At 43.6% G+C, this 18796-nt stretch overlaps 1 protein-coding gene across 1 annotated transcript in view; it reads right to left on the reverse strand.

Annotated features, from left to right (window-relative positions):
* The window catches only part of Edar (ectodysplasin A receptor), a 72526-nt gene extending 66470 nt beyond the window's left edge, over positions 1-6056 (reverse strand). Inside the window, exon 1 of the mRNA XM_055614313.1 lies at positions 6015-6056. The gene's annotated coding sequence lies outside the window, so the exon portion shown is untranslated. The remainder of the gene's footprint in view (positions 1-6014) is intronic.
* Between the last annotated feature and the right edge of the window lie 12740 nt (positions 6057-18796).

Here is an 18796-nt window from a genome sequence, read left to right on the forward strand (position 1 = left end):
GGCCAGGGGTGAGCTGTTGGTGTCCCGAGTCCTTGGCCATGCTTCTGGAGAGCCAGGCTCTCTGCCAAGGAAGGCATGTAAGTGACAACACCAGTGTATGCTAGGACCCTTCCGGGGAAAGGCTGTCTGCAGAGGAGGGAGTGACCAGCCTAGCGTGTACTCTTACTTCCCTCCATGATGGGTGGGAGGCTTTAGAAGCAGCAAGTGGGCTCTTTTAAAGGACAACATCTTAAAAACAATTTGTACAACACATCTTTTATTTCAAAGTGCAGAAGAACATTTTCTTTTTGATATCTCTTTTGAGTCAATCCATAGGAGAGTATGATCTTTGAAAAGGTCAGGCATGGATCACACGTTGACACACAGGTTCTAGATGCTCCTTCTGAATGGCACGGCTCCTCTTTCCCTGTCCTCTGCAGAGCCTGTTATGGTCCTCATGGTGCCTGCTCTAGGTCTCTCCCATATCAGCCATGATCTTCCCATAGACTTCTTTTTGTTATTGTTTTGACAGAGTCTCACTATGTGGACCAGGCAGCTTTGAGTTAAGAGATCAGCCTGCCTCTGCCTCTTCAGTGTTGAGATTACAGGTGTGTGCCACCATACCTGCTTCATAAACCCTGCTTCTATTTCTTCAAATCCATGTTTTACTTGATATTTCTTAATTTTGACTTATTTTTCTGGCCATCAGTTCAATTTCTGAATGATTTAAAATCTTTGGAAATCCCATTTAGAAAGTGGTCAGGCCTGTGGAGCATCACTTCTGTGTCTTCATGTTGTCTATGTTTTGTTAAGTCTTGCAACAGCACCGGTGAGCTTCACATTCATCATGCTTGTTCCCAGCTCAAATGCCTTTAACCTTTTACTATCAGAACATGTGAGACTATGGAGCTTGAGTAACAGCCAGCCTTTATAACATGACAGAGATTTACAGTATTTCTTTAAAGTCATCACCGTCATTGGTTTTTCCATACCTCTGTATAGCCCTAACTGTCCTAGAACTTGCTCTGTATACCAGACAGAGATCTGTTTGCCTCTGCCTTCCAAGTGCTGGCCTTAAAGACATGTGCCACCATCACCCAGTTAAAGTTATTTTTAAGTTGGAATAAAAAGTAATGTATACCCTTCTATACACACATGTTCTGTGTTTCCATCCTTTCCCCCAATAGTGCCTGCTTCTGCTTTTAGGCCACATGACTGAACCAGTAGTAGAGCCACTATGGGTAGTCTGGTGGCTTCACACAAAACTAGAAATAGAATTGCCAAATAGCCATCTCAACATGGAGCTTTTAAGAGAAGAGATTTGGTAATGGTCTGATTGCCACCAAAATCGGGACACCTCATTTTCCATTTATTATCTAGTCTGTGTGTCTTTTAACAAAGTATTTTATGCCAGGATTTAGGTGATTGGCAAAATTCTGTTATTTTCAGGAGATTTATTTCAGAATTTGTCATGTCTTTTAGCAGCTTGTATCTAGATATCAAATAGTATCTGTTAACAGCAATTCCCCCAACCCCTGTCTCTTGTAGTACAGGCTGACCTTGAACTCAGTATGTAAGCAAGGGTGCCATGGCACTTCTGACCCATCTTCCTCTATCTTCCACATGCTTGACTGTAGCACATATCACCAAATCATGTTTGACATGGTGCTGAGGACTGAGCCTCTGGCAGAGAGCAGGTTAAGAAAGCATTCTACCTAGGCCCAGTCCATGCATGGTCTCCACAAGCCCCTCTGGACCCTGGTTAGTTGGCTATGTTGGTCTTTTTGTGAAGCTCCTGTCACCTCCAGGTCCATCTATCCTCTCCCTCTCCTATTGCCTGCTTTTAATCACTTCTCCATGGTGGAGCTGCCTTATCAAGCCACAGGGGAAGAGAATGTGCTCAGTCCTGATTCAACTTAATGAGCTGAAGTGGGCTGGTTAGGGGGAGCTCTCCTTTTCTGAGGAATAAGGAAGGGGAGATGGGGGAAAAGGTAGAGAGGGTGGAACCAGGAGGAAAGGAAGGAGGTGGCTATGATGGGGATGTAAAGTGAATAAATAAATAAATTTTTAAAAAGAGAAAGTGCTCTACTAACTGAACTATCTCCTGATCTTTAGCTCAGTGTGGCTCCCATGTCCTGGTGTGGTGCTCTTACAGGCACTGCTAATGTGCTGTCTATGATTCACTGTTCAAGGTTCCTTCTGTGGAGCAGTTTGGCTTACTGGCTGGATACAAAGCTTGCTGAGTATGTGGCTGGAGATTATCAACACAGGTGCATTTTGCTCCACCAGGCTTGTTACTTCATATGTTAAGAGTGGAGAAGAAAGGCTTCTTGGCTAGTCGTATGCTAAAGGCACTTTCAGAGCCACCAAGGATGAACATCTTCAGTGATTTCATGTTCCACCTGGGGAGTCAGGCTGTCTCACACTATGAGAACTGAGCTAGCCATACTGAACAGATGCTCTGTCCATGAAAAGGAGATCTTTGACAGCTGGGACTGGTTTTCTCAGTATCTTAGGTTGTGTGGATGTGTGAGAAGTCTACCTTGTCCCATGTGTGATTAGGATAACTTCGATATAAATGACGCAGAAGCTCAAGCTGGGCCTAATGGTTCAGTCTCTCCCTGCTGCATGTGAATCTGGATGGAGAACTCTCAGCTTCCTCTCCAGCACCAGGTCTGCCTGCATGCCACCATGCTTCCCACCATGATGATAATGGACTAAACCTCTGAACTGTAAGCCAGCCCCAATTAAATGTTTTCTTTAATAAGAGTTACTATGGCCATGGTAACTGTTGGCCATGGTAACTATGGCCATACTGTTCTCTTCACAGTAACAGAAACCCTAACTAAGACAACCTCCAAACACACATTGGATGAATGACTAACCTGCCAAACCCTAGGACAAAGCTGCCTCCCTCCTTTGATTGTACAGACATAAGTACTCTGAGTAAGACTTTATGACACCCCAGGTCAAGTACTGGTATTGAAAGTTAAATGTTAAATACAGTGAAGTCTCATTCATTTGTATCAAAAGAAGCCAATGAATTGGGTTGCCTGAACCCCAATCCATTTTGAAAATTTCTTAGTTATTGATCATATAAGACAAAACAATCTGCATTTGCCTATTTGTGACAATTTTTTTCTTAAACTATTAAAAGTTCCAAATTCTCCACTATTTCTCCAGTGTCCATGTCTTTGTCACAATAGTTCATCTTGGCCCCCATGTGATAAGGGCAGGAAGTGAGGAATTGTTTGACTGGGGTTGTCATTACCATGGCAACTAAAAATGTATGAAGCTGAGAGTTGTGTTGCTCACTCTAGCATTGGTGGTTGACATTGCTTGTCTCCTCACATGCACAGGCCAAGTTCCAGCCCCAACTCAAGCCCCAGCTACAAGTTACATGTCAGCATGATGCCTGTGCTCAACCCAACACAGCCATGAGTGTCCTCATGTGGCTGTGTGGCTTTAGACAGTCAGAGAACTTCTTTGAGCCTCGAATCTGTGGAAAACAGGGAGAACATGCATACAAATGCTTTAAATGAATGAGGGCTCACAGGTCTGTGTGTCTGTGAAGGCCAGAGGCTGACATCCTGGCGTTTTCCTCAGCCGTTCTCTATTACTAGAGCCCCATCTCCTTGCTGAATCCAGAGCTCATCACTTAACTAGTCTAGCTATTGCCGAAGAGATTTCCCTGCCTCCACTTCAGCAGGTGTTTGGGCTCTGAGGATCCAAATTCTGGTCTCTGTGCTTGTGCAGTAAGTGAGTTATCCACTCAAGCCATCTCCCCAGAGCTCTTTGCTTCATCAGAAAGGGAATAATGATCCTGTAGATCAAATAAGAGTCTTGCCTAAAATGTTCAAATTTAAGGACTGCCTGGAAGGTGGATGATGGAGGTGAAGGCTGGAGCTTTTGTTTCCTAATTGCTCAGTGAGTTTAATGTGGGTTAATTAATGATGCTATTGGTGAGTGGAATTAGCTAATGCAAAACCCAAAACAGCATCAAAGGAGCAAACAGGCAGGTGCCATCTAGGATAATTGAGGGAAGAGAGGCCAGAGTAGAGCTGCTAAGGGTTATGCACCAAGCTGCTGGGCAGGCCAGGGAAAACCAAGCCAGCCTAGGGCTGAGCCATTTAAGCAGTGAGGCTGGCTGCCAAAATGCCATCCTGTTTACAGCTCCTGTGTTTGAATTTCAGATTTGCTTGAGTCTTTGAAGCTGGGTTCCTGGGCCTTTCCTTGAGAATAAATTCCATTCTTTAGAAACCACAAAGCACACTGCCATAGTCCCAGAAGGAATGTGAGCTGCCTGGCTTCTGTGTAACCCCTTGGGACTGAAGGGACCTTTCCTTTAGGAGATGCTCCAGAGTTAAAAGAATCAACCTGGGTTTGCACCCTGCAGACAGGGGGCACATGTGGGGCAGCCTCACAGTGGCAGCACTGAGCTGGGTGCGAGGACAGGAGAGATCTGACAGGAGAGAGCTGACGGATCTTCACAAGCACACTCGCTCTCAAAAGACTCGCAGAGAATAGAAAGTGTTATTAGTCCCCCTCCCCCAATTCATGTAACCTGCAGAGCTTCATGACTGGGCACCACGGCACCCTACAGTCTATCAGTTGTCACCCTTTCCTACTCTGGAGAACAGTGGCTGCCTCTGCTGCTGATCAGCATCCAGAAACAAGTGTGTTTCACCAGCCAGAGAAAGGATACAAATTCAAAACTGAAGTACAACTCCTGCTGAATGCCAGTCCCTTATGCAGTATCTTAAAGAATCTGGGTGGGACCCTTTATACATCTCTTCAGCAAAAACTAAACAAAACAACAACAAATCCCAACCAACTGAACTGAGAGTAGGCATATTACTTCAGCAAAATTCTGTTTAGTTTTTCCTGCCAAAGAATGTGACCTTCTAGGACTACCCTCCAACAATGCCATCACAAACGGACAGAGAGGAACAAATATCAAGAGGCACAACACACACCCGGGACATTTCCTAATGTTAAGTCTCCCTAAGTCACTCTCTCAAAACGTATCTTTATAAAGGTTTTAAGTGACCATCTCCTTTTCCCATCCTTTATGCCCTTTTGCATCTTGGATACTTTGAACAAACCTCAGTTTTGCTCTGGGTTTGAAAATGTCCCCAAATGTCACTTTAAAACAGCAGGGTATGGCCCACTGAAGAAGTGGAGAAGTCAACCCTGCCACACTCCACCTCCTCTCTCCATGCTTTAATTTCAGTCCTGAAGTGGGCATGTGTCCTACTGACTGTTCAGCACCCTGACTGACCAGGGCTTCCGCTCTTGTCACCACTCTTAGCTATCCCCTGTGATGACTCCAGAGCAACATAGCTGCAGACTCTAGCAGTGACCTTACCTGCTGTCCCATCTGCCCTGAGAGCACACATTTTGCCCTGCCTTTGCTTTCATGCAAAATCTGGAAAATGAAGCCCTACCCTGTGCATGAGGTCCATCCACCCCAGGTGCCTCAGAACCCTGAGAGAAACTTTGGCTAGAAATAAAAACCTCCAGTATCACAAAGACCTGCCGACACACTCCTTCCCTCTCTTCTGACAACACAGGACTATGATATTAGGTCTCAGACTTGATTAGAACCCCTGCCTGACTGGTCTCTTAGGACATTGAGACTTCCCTGGGGACAGGCAGGGTCTCAGATGCCGCTTGCGTTCTTCTGTGAGCCAGTCTCCTGAGCAAGCGGGAGAAATACCGTTCTTCTCCCCGGACGGCAGCACGTGTTGTTTTGGTAGCACAAATACTACAGTGTGCAACACACAATCTGGCGCTCTAACTAAAGTGCACTCAACAGCAGAATGGGATTTCTGATGTTTTCACAACAAAGGAACAACCTCAGGTCTGCGAACTTGTAGCACACAGTAATCAGTAACGCTTGTCCAAACACAACCCAAAAATGACATGCATTTCAAAAATGTACCTGGGATCCGGGATTCTTCCTAGCCAAGGACACCTTGGTTTTGTCCACAGTCGAAGAATACGGAAAACCAAAAGTGAAGGACCAGGCTTACCTGGTGCCTGAGTGAAGTCAGCTTCTCGCCGCAGAGGATGGGTCTACGGAGAAGGGAAGCAGTAAGGGATGGCGGGCAGGTTTCACAGGCGTCCTCCGCGTCCTCTCAGAAGCAGGTGCTCCACAATCCCGGAGCCAGCCGGTGACAGCGACCAGGCACACCCCTGCCGCCAGCCCCGCTAACTTTCTACTCTGAAGGGCTCCCGGGAACTTTCTCTTGACTGTTCCTAGTCTAGTGTGTGAGAGTTTACAAACAGTCGGACGGAGAGGCGTCCCCACGCTGCAAACCCACTCGCGCCACCTAGAGGCCGCGCCAAGCATCGGCATGCCTGGTTACGCCAGCTTCAGGCTCTGCCGCCAGATGCACCTGGTTCCTCAGGACTTCCTGCCCCTTAAGGGACACGCTGGAATGTGTAAAAAGCATTGACTTTTCCTTTCCTTTTGAGTGCGTGGGGGTCTTGCATCTATAAAAATAACTTGGGCCTTTGGGCACAAGAGTGATGAAAGGTGAAATTTGCATTGAGTTATCATTAATCAGAACTTGAGCACAGCCCCCTTCCTACCAAGACGGTTACGGGTATGGGTACTGCTGTATTCATTCACGCTCCTTCAGAATACACAGCCCATGTGTGTATTTTCAACCCATCCCCATTCCCCTCTCTTACCCACCACCGATTTGAGCCACCATTTTCTCCTCAACATCTTCTCTCCACATCATACCAGGTAACCAGACAGGCTCCAGATAGCTTCAGATAAACATACCTACCTCCAGTAACCATAGATGTATATGCCTCATATAAATACATACCCTGCCACCCCAGGTGAGTACATATACCTCATAGAACTCTTGATAGTCACACATATAAACTCCGTAAGTACTGATAACTTTATATACTCCGTGTGATTAGATACCCAGGAAACATGTCAACTTCATAGTATTCAGTATTGAGCAGTTCTTTTTCAAAAAACAAATTATCTGGAAAAATGTCCTACTTTAAAAGAATGTAACAACCCTTCTCTTTCTCCCTCAACACCATGCTCTCCCCACCCCCAGCAAAGGAACCTTTTCTTCTCCTTCCTCCTCCTCTTCTTCCTTCTCCTCTTCCTTTTCTCCTCAACCTTCTCTATTCTTCCTTTTTTCTTCTTCCTCCTCCCTCCTCCTCCTCCTCGTTTTTTTTTTTGTTTTGTTTTTTGTTTGTTTGTTTTTGTTTTTTTGAGACAGGATTTCTTTGTGTAGTTCTGGCTGTCTTGGAACTTGCTTTGTAGGCCAGGCTGGCCTCAAATTCACACTAATCTGCCTGCCACTGCCTCCCAAGCCTGCCTAGGAGTGGAGATGTCTATGCACTCTGCTCCCTTCCTGTTCCATCTGCCTTAGTACACAGGAGAAAGTAAGGAGCCTGTAGAGAAACAGATGACAGTGGGACAAGGCTTGGGACAAGGACCCTGAACTTAATGGCTACTTCCGGGGGAAAGCACGATGCTTTACTTAGCTCACTGACCAGTGTGGACAGCTCCTCCATACAGTACAGGGACCCTGAGTTTTCAGGCTTGGTTATCTACATTTCCAAGACTGAACCTTCAGTGAATTTGTGATAAATGAAAATCGTTAAATTCATGTAAGAAATGGAATTTAATGAAATTCAGCAAAATACTAAACTAGTCTTCCCTGCCATGTGCTTGTTTTGAGAAGTGTATCTGAGGACAGGGATTTAATTTTAGCTGTAACTTTTATTTTCTGTTGGACATTGAGTAATGCCTTTAAATTTACCAAAGTGATTATAGAAACATTGTGACTACCAAAAGACAGGAGAAAAGGGAGATGAGAGTTTGCATAAAATGATATGTAATAGAAAGCCTAGCAGTGCTTTGGTAGGCTGTAGACAGACTGATGTGAAGTTCCCACGGTCCTTTTATCCAAATCAGAATGTACGTACAAATAAATTCAATGTATTAAGAGAATGAAGCAAGTTATTGCTTATCTGAGTCACTTAGAAACTTTGAAAATTCATTGTTTTCTGTTTTGAATATTTCCTGGAAGACTGACATAGAAACAGCAATAGATTGTCATGGTATGTTTCAATAAGATCACAAGTGAAGATGTGGGCCATAGTTGGTCAGGTAGCACCATGGAGAGTGGTATAATTTAGAACATACGTTTGACATGTATAGCTTAGCCCAAGATGGCCTGTCCTTTTCAAAACATGTGTGAGATGCATGGCAGGCTGTGGGGTTCTGCTTAGGTCCATGGCACCACCATTGGCTTTGGAGATTCAGGAGACATGCTGGTAAAACACACATCAAATTAAAGAACGATGACCAACTAAGGAAGATACTCAGCACTGACCTCTGGCCATCATGTACATATAGATACATATAGCCCACAGACATGGAAACACACACACTCTCTCTCACACACGCACACAGAGCTGAGACACATCATGTTCATCAGTATGTAAATTCTGTCTTATTTTCTAATCTTGTGTTGAGTAAACAGGAAAGAAAGCACTCGACCCTCACAAATTCCACAAAACAGCCTTCTATGCTAATGTCTTCATTGCCTCATTCATTTAGCAAGTGCACACATCTACCTGCCTGCACTTTTCTAGGGATCCGATGTGTCATGATGAAAAAGACAGCCAAACTCTCTCAGCCCTCAAGGAACTTATATTGGTTAGGAGGCAGTCAGTAATCAAGTTATCAAATGACTATGAAATGCACTTCCTGCTGGTGGCAGGTGGGGACAGATAGATGCCTGGATGGTGTGTGTGTGTGTTCTTAGCCCACTGACAACAGTTTCCTACCATTTAATTACTGTCTGAAAAGAAGCATCAATTAAATTCAGCAAAACACATACCCTGCCCTCTGACATTACCTGGCTTTATTAGCGCACTTCAGAAAGCCAACTTCTTGTTACCTACAAACAGGGATCATGTCAGCATTCTTCCAGAAATGCTGTTATTAAAATCATGCAGCAGTGTTTGAGGGTGTGATAAGCTTTTTGTTTTTGTTTTGTTTTGTTTTATGTCCAGGGCTGGTGCTTGGAAATATTTAGGAAGCTGTTCAGAATCAAACAATTACAGCTGTGTCCGCAGCATAGGGCATGCAGCTTCCAACCTGTCCCGGAGCTGGAACCTTGTCATCCTGGGTGTGTGTGTGTGTGTGTGTGTGTGTGTGTGTGTGTGTGTGTGTGTGTAAAGCAGGGTCCTCAGGACATGGTTCTGTTCCTTGCTCTCCCAAGAAGACGTATTTGTCGGACGTATTTGTCTCTAGTTGTTTGTGGCTCTGCCCTCCTCAGTGAAAGTAACCCTTTCACTAGTTAATCTTAAAGTAACAACTCAGACCTGCTCCCGCCCTTAGTATAGTTCTGTGGGTGGAAGTGGGGAAAGGCCATCTTAGGACTCATGTGATCAAGGACCTCGATTTGCAAACAGATACCTAAAAAATGCCAGAACTGAGGAGGTGGTAGAGAAGAAGCCAGCAGGCATGAGAGGTGGAGGCTGAGGGCACAGCAGGGACTGTGCACCCTTACAGGCTAAGGGCAGCACTGCTCTGAGGAGGAGAGCGAGGGAGGGCACCTGGCAGTGTGTATGTACCTGTGTGGAGAGGTGGTTGCTTCAGTTTGAACAAAGCTTGTACAGAGGCCCAGGTGTCCTGGGGAAACTGAGAGAACCGGTGGGGTTATGAGATGGGGAACTGGGTTGAAAGTGACCTTGGGAAGGGAGATGGTGCCTGGGCTCCACAGGGACCAGGGAAGCAGTTTGGACTTTATGCAGTGTAAAATATAGTTTGACTGTGATGGAAGCTTCTGAAAGTGGACAAGGCTTCTATCCCTGGCAAAAGAAGGACAGGAAGAGACTAAGTTTGGTATGTGTTTGCACCTTGGACCTTTAGTCTAATTCAGGGAGATGAAAGGCCAAGTAGACGGTAAATACGTCAGCACAAAAATCAAAGGGCCACATCAGGTGGGAAACAATTGGCTTCTGACTGATGACTTTATCCCGCTGAAGAATGAGATTCTGCACTCAGTTCTTTAAACTTTGTCATGCCAACATCTTCTTGATAAAGAAATAAAAGTCTAGCTTTCTCCTACCAGCCTACTTGAGCTCAGGCTGCTGTGTGGTTTAAACAGCAAGCACTTGTTCATTACATTTATGGAGGATGGGAACACTGAAGTCAAGGTGTCCATCAGATTTGGGGTCAATTTTGGACCCACTCTCTGGCCCCCACCTTTTCACTGTAGCTTTATGGGACAGAAGTGCAAGGCAGTTTGCCAGGAGTTTGCATGTAACAAGACTCCATAAAAGAAGGGAAGGGAAGGAGAGAGTGAAGAGAAAAGGGGAAAAAAGAATGGAATGGAAGAGTAAACCATAATTTGCTCTACCTTGTGGAGTGAGTAGCCTGCAGGCCAGGTGCTTCGTGAGGACCATGGCAAGTTCCCCCTGCCTTTCTTTGGTCCTTTCTACTGCCAGGTCTGGACTGTGATCATCTCACCCCCACCATATGCATAGCCAAGTACAATTGAAATTGGTTTTCACTGAGAGTGACACCAGGAACCTGGATAGTTCAGGTATTAAATCTTTTCAATGACTTATAATATTGTCACTTCACTGTTTTTTTTCTAGTAAAGAAAGCCACAGTGTGTAATAAAATCTATTTGTGGTTTACCTTTGAGGGCACCAGACACACATGTAATACACATATATACAGGTAAAATGCTAATACACATAAAAATTAAACAAATAAATCTAAAAACATTTTAAAACATATTTGTGCTATACCAGAAGAATTAAGACAGGAAAAACAAGTTTGAAAATATATAATATTGATGTATTCAGTCAGAAGCATATATACTCATTTCTCTAATAGACCAGGGCATATTTCTAACATAAATCACAGCTTTGAGGCAAGGGATTGAAGGCTGAGGGAATTAGTATACAATTATTGATGGGACCTAAAACAGAAGATGAACCACAGTAAAAAGAGCTAAAAACACATGTTCTTGGGTTATACTTGATAAAACTAGGTGATAAAAAAATCACATTTATTACAACATTTTTGCTGGTTATCTGTAAAGTAGAAGAATTCACCCATTTACAAAGGCTAGTATGTTCTTGGTGAGCAGTAATCATCTCTCATTCTTTATCTACCATACATATCCAAAGACCCCAAAAGCTGTGGTCAGCACAGGAAACTCAGCATTATGGCTTGAGTGGGAAATTTCTGTGTTTGAAAATATGGTACTTAAGTGGTAGTGCTGTTTTGGAAGGTCATAGGGACTTTTGGACACATGGGCCTAGCTGGCCAACTTAGAGCCATAGGTGTGGGATTAGATGGCTATACTCCAGCTTGGGTCCCATCCGGGCTCCCTTCCCCCATCTGCGAGATATAACAGGTCCTGCCACCACAGACGGAGCTCCAGTTGCTACGAGTCTCCAATAAAACTATGAGCCAAAATCAATATTTCTTCCCTGAAGTTGCCTCTTGTCAGACATCTATTTGGTCCCAGCAGCAAGGAGTTAATGAAAATTCAAGCTGGTTAGCAGAGCTTCTGTCACCGTTTTTAGTTGAGTTTCCCAGCCCTAGGTAGAATGATGTAGCTGTATTTCTCTGTCTCCTTTGCCACTACATATAGACAGGCACATTCTTCTAAACTGCCTGATGAACCACGGCAGAAGTGCATAGGTGTTCCAAGAAGGCTACTTCATGGGGTGACTCATCTCCATAAGGAGGCTGTCCTGTCCTTTCCATTCACTCTCTGCCACTTCCTGGAGTATAATGGTGATGCTAGCTCAATGTTGATGGAGCGGAAGAGGCTCTGTCCCCTCCAGCAGAACTTCTGTGTAAGCCCTAGCAGGAGTGTTCATGGAAAACAATAAATACTCCTGCATTTCAGGACCAGGTCTCTGCTAATAGGAGTCTAACTGATATGCACGGCCTTCTTATTAAATTCAAATATACAATGCCTTAGTCTATTTTCTGTTTCTATGACTAAAAACCATATGCTAGGAATTTATAAGAAAAGAGGCTTTGAATTATGACTCTAGAGGGTAGAAATACCAGAGCATAGCTTTGGCATCTGGTCAGCACTGCTAAGGGCCTTTCTAATGCAGCCATTCCATGGTGGGTCAGTTAGCATAGCAGCTTAGCCCTCTTTTCCTCTTGTAACAAAGCCACTAATGCCACCGAGGATGCTACACTCATGACCTCATCTGATCTTGATTACCTCCCACAGATGCAACCTCCACATACCAGAAACATATAATTTAGGAGATTAAGTTTCAACATGAGTTTTGGAGAAGACAAGCACCCCACCCATGGCATGAAATTTATTTATTTTTCTAGACAAACAAGGTTTAAGAATGTTTGCTTTGTGGTGACCTTAAAGTTCATATCAGCTGCACTGAGGTAAACTCATAGTAGGAAATGATTTCCCAAGAAACTGAAGCATTGGTTATGTGAAAAGATTTGGGATAGAAAATGCAGAACAAGAGTTCCCCGCTGCTCTCGGTAGGCTGGAGTGTCTAGCCAGAGAGCACCCTGAGTCCCTGGCTCCAGATAAGATGATGTATGAATCAGTGGCCTCAGATCCACCCCATGCCACACGGTTCAGACACTCATATTCCAAGTGTGGGCCATAGGCTAAAGATAACACACTGTTCACAGTGCCAGTTTGGGCTAGAGACTATAGGTGGGGCACAGCTGTCTTGGCCCTTGCCTTCACACCACAGTAATTTCCAACCATACCCGTTAGAGCAGCTCCGAGAAAGGCTGCAGCTGGTCAGGTGTTGTGGGGACACTCCCTTCTTCAGCAGGTCCACTGTCTGTCTGTGCCAGGGCTCTTCCAAGTGGGAGCAGACACTTAGAGAGGGCCAACAGTATTCACTTGGGGAGAGAATACTAACATGTCTGCATAGAGAGGCCTGGGAGATAGCTCATGTAGTGAAGAGTTTGTCATACAATCTCGAGGATCTGTGTTCAGTCCTTCCCACTCATGTGGAAATCTGGGTGGGGTGTGTGTTTCTAACTGAAATGCTAGGGAGGCAGAGATCTCTGAGGCTCACTGCTCAGTCAGCTTAGCCTATCCAAAACCACCAAAGCCTAGTGAGAGACTTCTCAAAAAACAAAACAACAGCAACACCACCAAAAACCAAGGTGATTACCACTCCAGGAGGAATCACACTTGGCTTCTATACATATGCAAACATCACATGCAAACAACCCATGCACACACATGCACACACAATGATTTCTAGTATCTAAGATACAGGAATTAGTTGGCATAGTACTCATATTCAACCTAGAGGTCTGCTTTGAGTTATTTAGTTATTTAGTTATTTAGGTAAGAGCAGGTATATTCCGATTATACAGAATAGTTTTAGAAGTTCCAAGAGAATGGCTGTTATTGTCAGCATTCTTCCTTTCAGTGTTCCCCCTGCCTCCGACTAGCTTGTCTGCCTAGCCTCCGCAATAGTCCGCCACAGACACCTCAAGTTCCACTACTGGCCCTAGGAAATGGATGACATGGTGGGCGAGACAGAGGCTCCATTCAGGGTCTGCCAATATTGTTGGAATGTAGCTCTCATATCTTCAAGAGAAACTCAAGTCTGTATTCTTAAGAAATATGAAGTTGCCCCATTATTAACTACTGGCAGCTAATCTGACTGTACTTCTCAAACAAACACAAAAGGTCCCTGGACTAGATCAAGACTCAGGAAGCCATTGGTATTGTTGTTGTTGAGAACTGAGCCCAAGCCCTCCATCCAAGACCGTGTTCCTCACTAGCACCTCAACCATAGCCACAACCTTCAGACCCTGAGAGCAGCCAGAGCTCTTGAGCTCTGAGATGAATTTTGTAAGCAAACATGCCTGTTTTGTGTACTTATTGTTAAAATGCCTATGGGGTTTATCATTTGCACTGAAAGAAATGTAGTTGTTTGAAAAGACTTGATGCTCCAGGGATGGCTCTGAAATTACTAGTGCTTGTTGCTCTTCCAGAGGCCCTGAGCAGGGGATCTGATGCCTTCTTCTGACCTTTGCAGGCACTCCACCACAGAACATGCACATAAATAAAACTAAATTGAAAAAAGAAGAAAGAAAGGAACAAAAATCAAATCAAGAAAGAAAGAAGGAAGGAGGGAGGAAAGAAAGTAAAGAAAAAGCTTGGTGCTATTAAAGCTGCGATTCTATCGTACCTTTGTGATACCCTGCTCAGCTTCACCAAACCTTGGGATCCTCTTCAAGGGAATCAGGAAAATAAATACTAGAATTCATAGTCATAGGGTTGATGTGATCATTAAATAAGATGGATGGCTGTCACTCAGTATCTGTGGGAGGCTGGTTTCAGGAACCCCTATAGATATCTGCTCACATTCTTCATATAAGATGGAATAGTAGTTGTGCACATCTTCTCATATGTTTGAAGCCATCTCTAGATTACATATAATACCCAATTAAATGTAAATCCTATGCAAATATTAATACTATATTATTAATACTTAGTGGCTAATAACCAAAAAAGGCCTGCAAACATTCAGTACGCTTAGATTTTTGTCAGAATATTTCTGGTCTGTACTTGGCTGAATCTCTGGACGTGGAATCAGTCTGTGGTTGTGGAAAGTGAGCACAGGACTTCACTGAAATGTAATGTCATCATTCCATAAGATTATCCTCAGAGGAAGCTGAGGCAACTAATAGATTTAGCACCTACATGGTAGCTCAGAACTAAAGGAACTAATCTATCTTAGGTGAATAACTGAGACGAATTTCTGAGAAGAGTGGAACCCAGTTACCCTGAGCTTGATCAGAGATTTAAGATTTTGGTGACATCAGATCACTAAATGACCTGAACCTTTTTGATGTGGCAATGATACTTAGAGGTCCTCGGGTGGGCTGAAGACAAAAAGCCTCAGCTGTGCTAGGCACTTGTTGAGGCTGGTGTTTCTCTGTAACTAAGGGTTTTAGACTTTCTAGAAGGCAAAATGTGTCTATTCCTGCCCTATGGAACAGCGACACACTCAGAACACTGAACTAGGCTTGGGCAGCACCGCCTAACACGAAGCTCGCTCAGCTCTACACACAGTTGCTCAGCTGCTGTCCTGAGACTCAAGAACAGAATGTTGTGTGAGTCTCACTATTAATGTATGGTTGATGTACATTAAAGAATACCTTAGAAAAGCCACTGCTTTCTTGATCAAAACCGAGCCAACAGTTCCGGAAGCAGCAGAGCAGACTGCAGAAGAAGTTCAGTAGGGTATCCATGAAACGAGGAAGTAAGTCCAAAAGTCTTTTTGGGGAAAATGCTGGCCTGGTAGGGCAGACCGGAATGAGGACAGAAAATGGCATTTGAGATGGGAATAGGCAAACAATATATTTGGATATAGAAGGCTGAGGAGACAAAGGGGAAATGCAAATAAAGACCCTGTGAAAGTACCATAGTTATGAGCCAGGACTGGGACTGACAAGAAAACCCCAATGTGTGGTTAGTAAGAGCAGGGAAGATAATATAACCTCACATCTAATGCTTTTCCCTGAAATGAGCTGATTAGGCTAAAATTACAGCCTTCCCTCATCAATGGAATCTTAGTCATAGTATATAAATTAGGATAGACAAAAATTAAAACAGGAAAAAAAATCCCATAAAAGCATGAGGTCAGTCAGCTTTTGGAAACCGAAGATGATCTATTAGAGAATGCATGAGTCAGGCCTTGCGGCTGAGAGCAGAAGAGCGTTTAACACTAGACAAAAGTGTTTGACATTGCCAAGTGCTCTCTGCAAGCCAGGCATTGAATGTTTTTTTATGGGCTAACTCTTACAATCCTCATGACTACTCTCTAGGATTGTCATTTCAACCTATTTTACAGGTGGAAAACCTGACGCACAGACTCACTGAGTAATGGGCTTCATTCAAATCGCTGGAACTGGGACACGGCCCCAGACATCTGGCTGCTGGATCAGAGCTTCAGGGCCTTTGCGTTGTTGCTCTGAGGTGAGTGAAAGAACAGCGCCTTTCCTGGAGGAGCTAGCAGCAAAGTCCAGGGTTCTCGCCGCTCTAGACTTCTGTTGATCACCTCACTATCTGTAGAGGTTCAGCTATTTCGAAGCTACACAATGGCTCACTTGTGTGAGTAAATGCCACACAGGAAGTAAGAGACTCTGAGTATAATAAAAGCAACAGAAGCAAGCAGAGGGATCACTCACCCCGAGACGAAGCCCCAGGGCATGGCCTTTGACACCGTAGAACAATTTCTGAAAGATCTAGACTTGTTGGTAGAGAATGGGGAACCTAAAGCTGAGGAGGGGACTTGTTTGTTACACTTCGGGTCACCAGAGGGGTAAGCCACTCTCACTTCAGGACAGGCAAGATAATATAACAGCAGGCAAGTTTAGGCCTGCTGCTCGAGGGGGATGATACTCAGAACGCTGGCTGTCCGCTGTGGCGGCTGTGTCTGAAAAGGGGAGGATGACAACAGGGCTGGAGGAGGGGCAGGGGACCTCCCGCTGCCCAGGCACTGCAGCCACCTCTGACTACACGCTGTGGCCGATGGGGGGCGGAGGCATGTGTGTCTGTGATAATGTGAGAGGTTCTCATTCGATTTTTAGGTTTAATGATTTTTTTTTTTTTGGCTATTATAAATAACAACTATAGCCTTCACTGTAGTTATATTGTAGTTTTATATACATTGTGGTTATAGCTCTGCAGGTGAGGTCTGCTGAAGTGCATACCATTCTCCATCTCTGGCCTCCTCCTTTCTGTATGCCTCACCCATTCTACCCGTGGAAGTTCCATTTTGTAACACCTCTGTTTTGAAGGCCCTCCAGGTAGCCTCCAGTGCCTCCTCTCCTGCCTTTTTTACCAGCGTCAGGAAATCTACGTAACTTGCGCTCAGGTGTTACTAACACTCAGGGGCCAAACACCAGAAAAGGTCTGCACACATTCAGGACACACACACAGATTTTTGTCAGAATATTTCTGGTCTGTAGTTGGCTGAATCTCTGGACTTGGAGTCTGTGGCTGTGGAGGAGGGTGAGACGAAAGACTTCACTGAAGCTTGGCATACGTGCTGGGAATGTGATAAATTATCATTCATTTCACAAGATTATCCTTGGTAGAAACTAGGGTGACCCTTAGATTTAGCAGCTACATAGTAGCTCAGAAATAAGGGACCGTGCAGCACAGCAGGGACTCAGTACGTTCTCCAACAGGTAAGTGAATGAATGACATCGCTTTTAATCCTGTGATTTTGAACAAAGGCTTCACATAAGAACCCACGTGTCTCCGGGGGAAGGGGCCTCAAACAACTCTATTCTGTAGAGTTGGATGCACAGACTATTAGAAGAAACTGAGGGGGTGCCTCAACATCACAAAAAGAGGCAGTATTTGCCTGAATTGGTTATTTTGGTTAATTTATCTAAAAGGTAGTCAATCTTGTTAATCTTTTCAAAGAACCAAATCTTCATTGATTCATTGTATCATTATTTTTCACTTCCATTTCATCTCTGATTTTGACCATTTCTTTCTTTTCTTTTTTTCTTTTTTTTTTTTACTGTTTCGGTGTATTCATTCCTGTTTTTCCAAAGCCCTCAAGTGCATCATTAAGTTATTAATTTGAGAACTCCCATTTTTTTAATGTAGTCACTCAGTACTATAACCTTTCCTTTTATGATTATCTTCACTGTGCCCTACAGATTTTTGTTTTTTTTTTTTCATTTTCATTCAATTTTAAGAGTTTTAAAAAATTTTACTTCTTGATTTCTTCTATGACCCAATTATCATTCAGTAGTGTTGGTTCAGCTCTTTTGTGTGCTTCTGTGGTTTCTATTGTTTTGTTATATAGCTTTATTTCATTGTGGTCCAACAGAACACATGATGTTATTTCAGTTTTCCTTTTTGTGTTGAGACTTGCTTTATGTCTGTGATCATTTTTGGAAAAAGCTTCATGGGCTTCTGAGAATAATGTGTATTCTTTGATGTTTGGGCAGATGTTCTGTAAATGTCCATTTGATTCATGATGTCATTTAACGCCCATGTTTCTTTGTTTAGTTTTTGTCTGGGTAGTCTGCTCAAAGATACTGAAGTCATCTACAATCACTATGTGGGGTTTATCTGTGTTTCTGAGTATGAAGGATACCTTATCTCTTCTGATTAGGTTTAGCTTAAAGTTTACCTTGTCGGAAATTAGAATAGCTATGCCTTTGTTAGTTATATTTTCTTGGAATACTTTTCCATCCTTTACCATAGGGTAGTTTTTATCACTAAGGGTGATATGTACTGTTTTCTAATCCAATCTGCTAATCTGGTCTTTATTTTGAGACAAGGTCTCATGTAGCCCTGGCTGGTCTGGAACGCTCTGTGTAGAGCAGGCTGGCTTCAGACTCACAGAGATCACCTGACTTTACCTGTGACTGCTGGAATTAAAGCTGTTTTCTATCACACCTAGTTTAGTCTGTCTTTTAAATGGGGAACTAAATCCACAAATATTAGGAATTATTATTGAAAGATGTTTTAATTCCTGTAATTTTGTTATATTTTTAGGCTTCCTTTGATTAACTGTCATTTAATAAATGATCATACACTGCTCATTTATTTTTGCACTATCTCAGGTTGTTTAATTTTTTTTCCTCAGATAGAAGTATTCCTACCAATATCTTCTACTGAGATGGCTTAATGGTTTTAAGTTTTTTTAAATTTGTTTTTATAATGGAAACATTTTATTTCTCCTTAATTTTAATGGCATTGCACTGGGTTGACAACTGTGGTCTTTTAGAAGTTAGAAAACATTTTTT

Source organism: Psammomys obesus, unplaced genomic scaffold (genome assembly GCF_907164565.1).
Source record: "Psammomys obesus unplaced genomic scaffold, mPsaObe1.curated_primary_1811, whole genome shotgun sequence".
Classification (NCBI taxonomy): domain Eukaryota; kingdom Metazoa; phylum Chordata; class Mammalia; order Rodentia; family Muridae; genus Psammomys; species Psammomys obesus.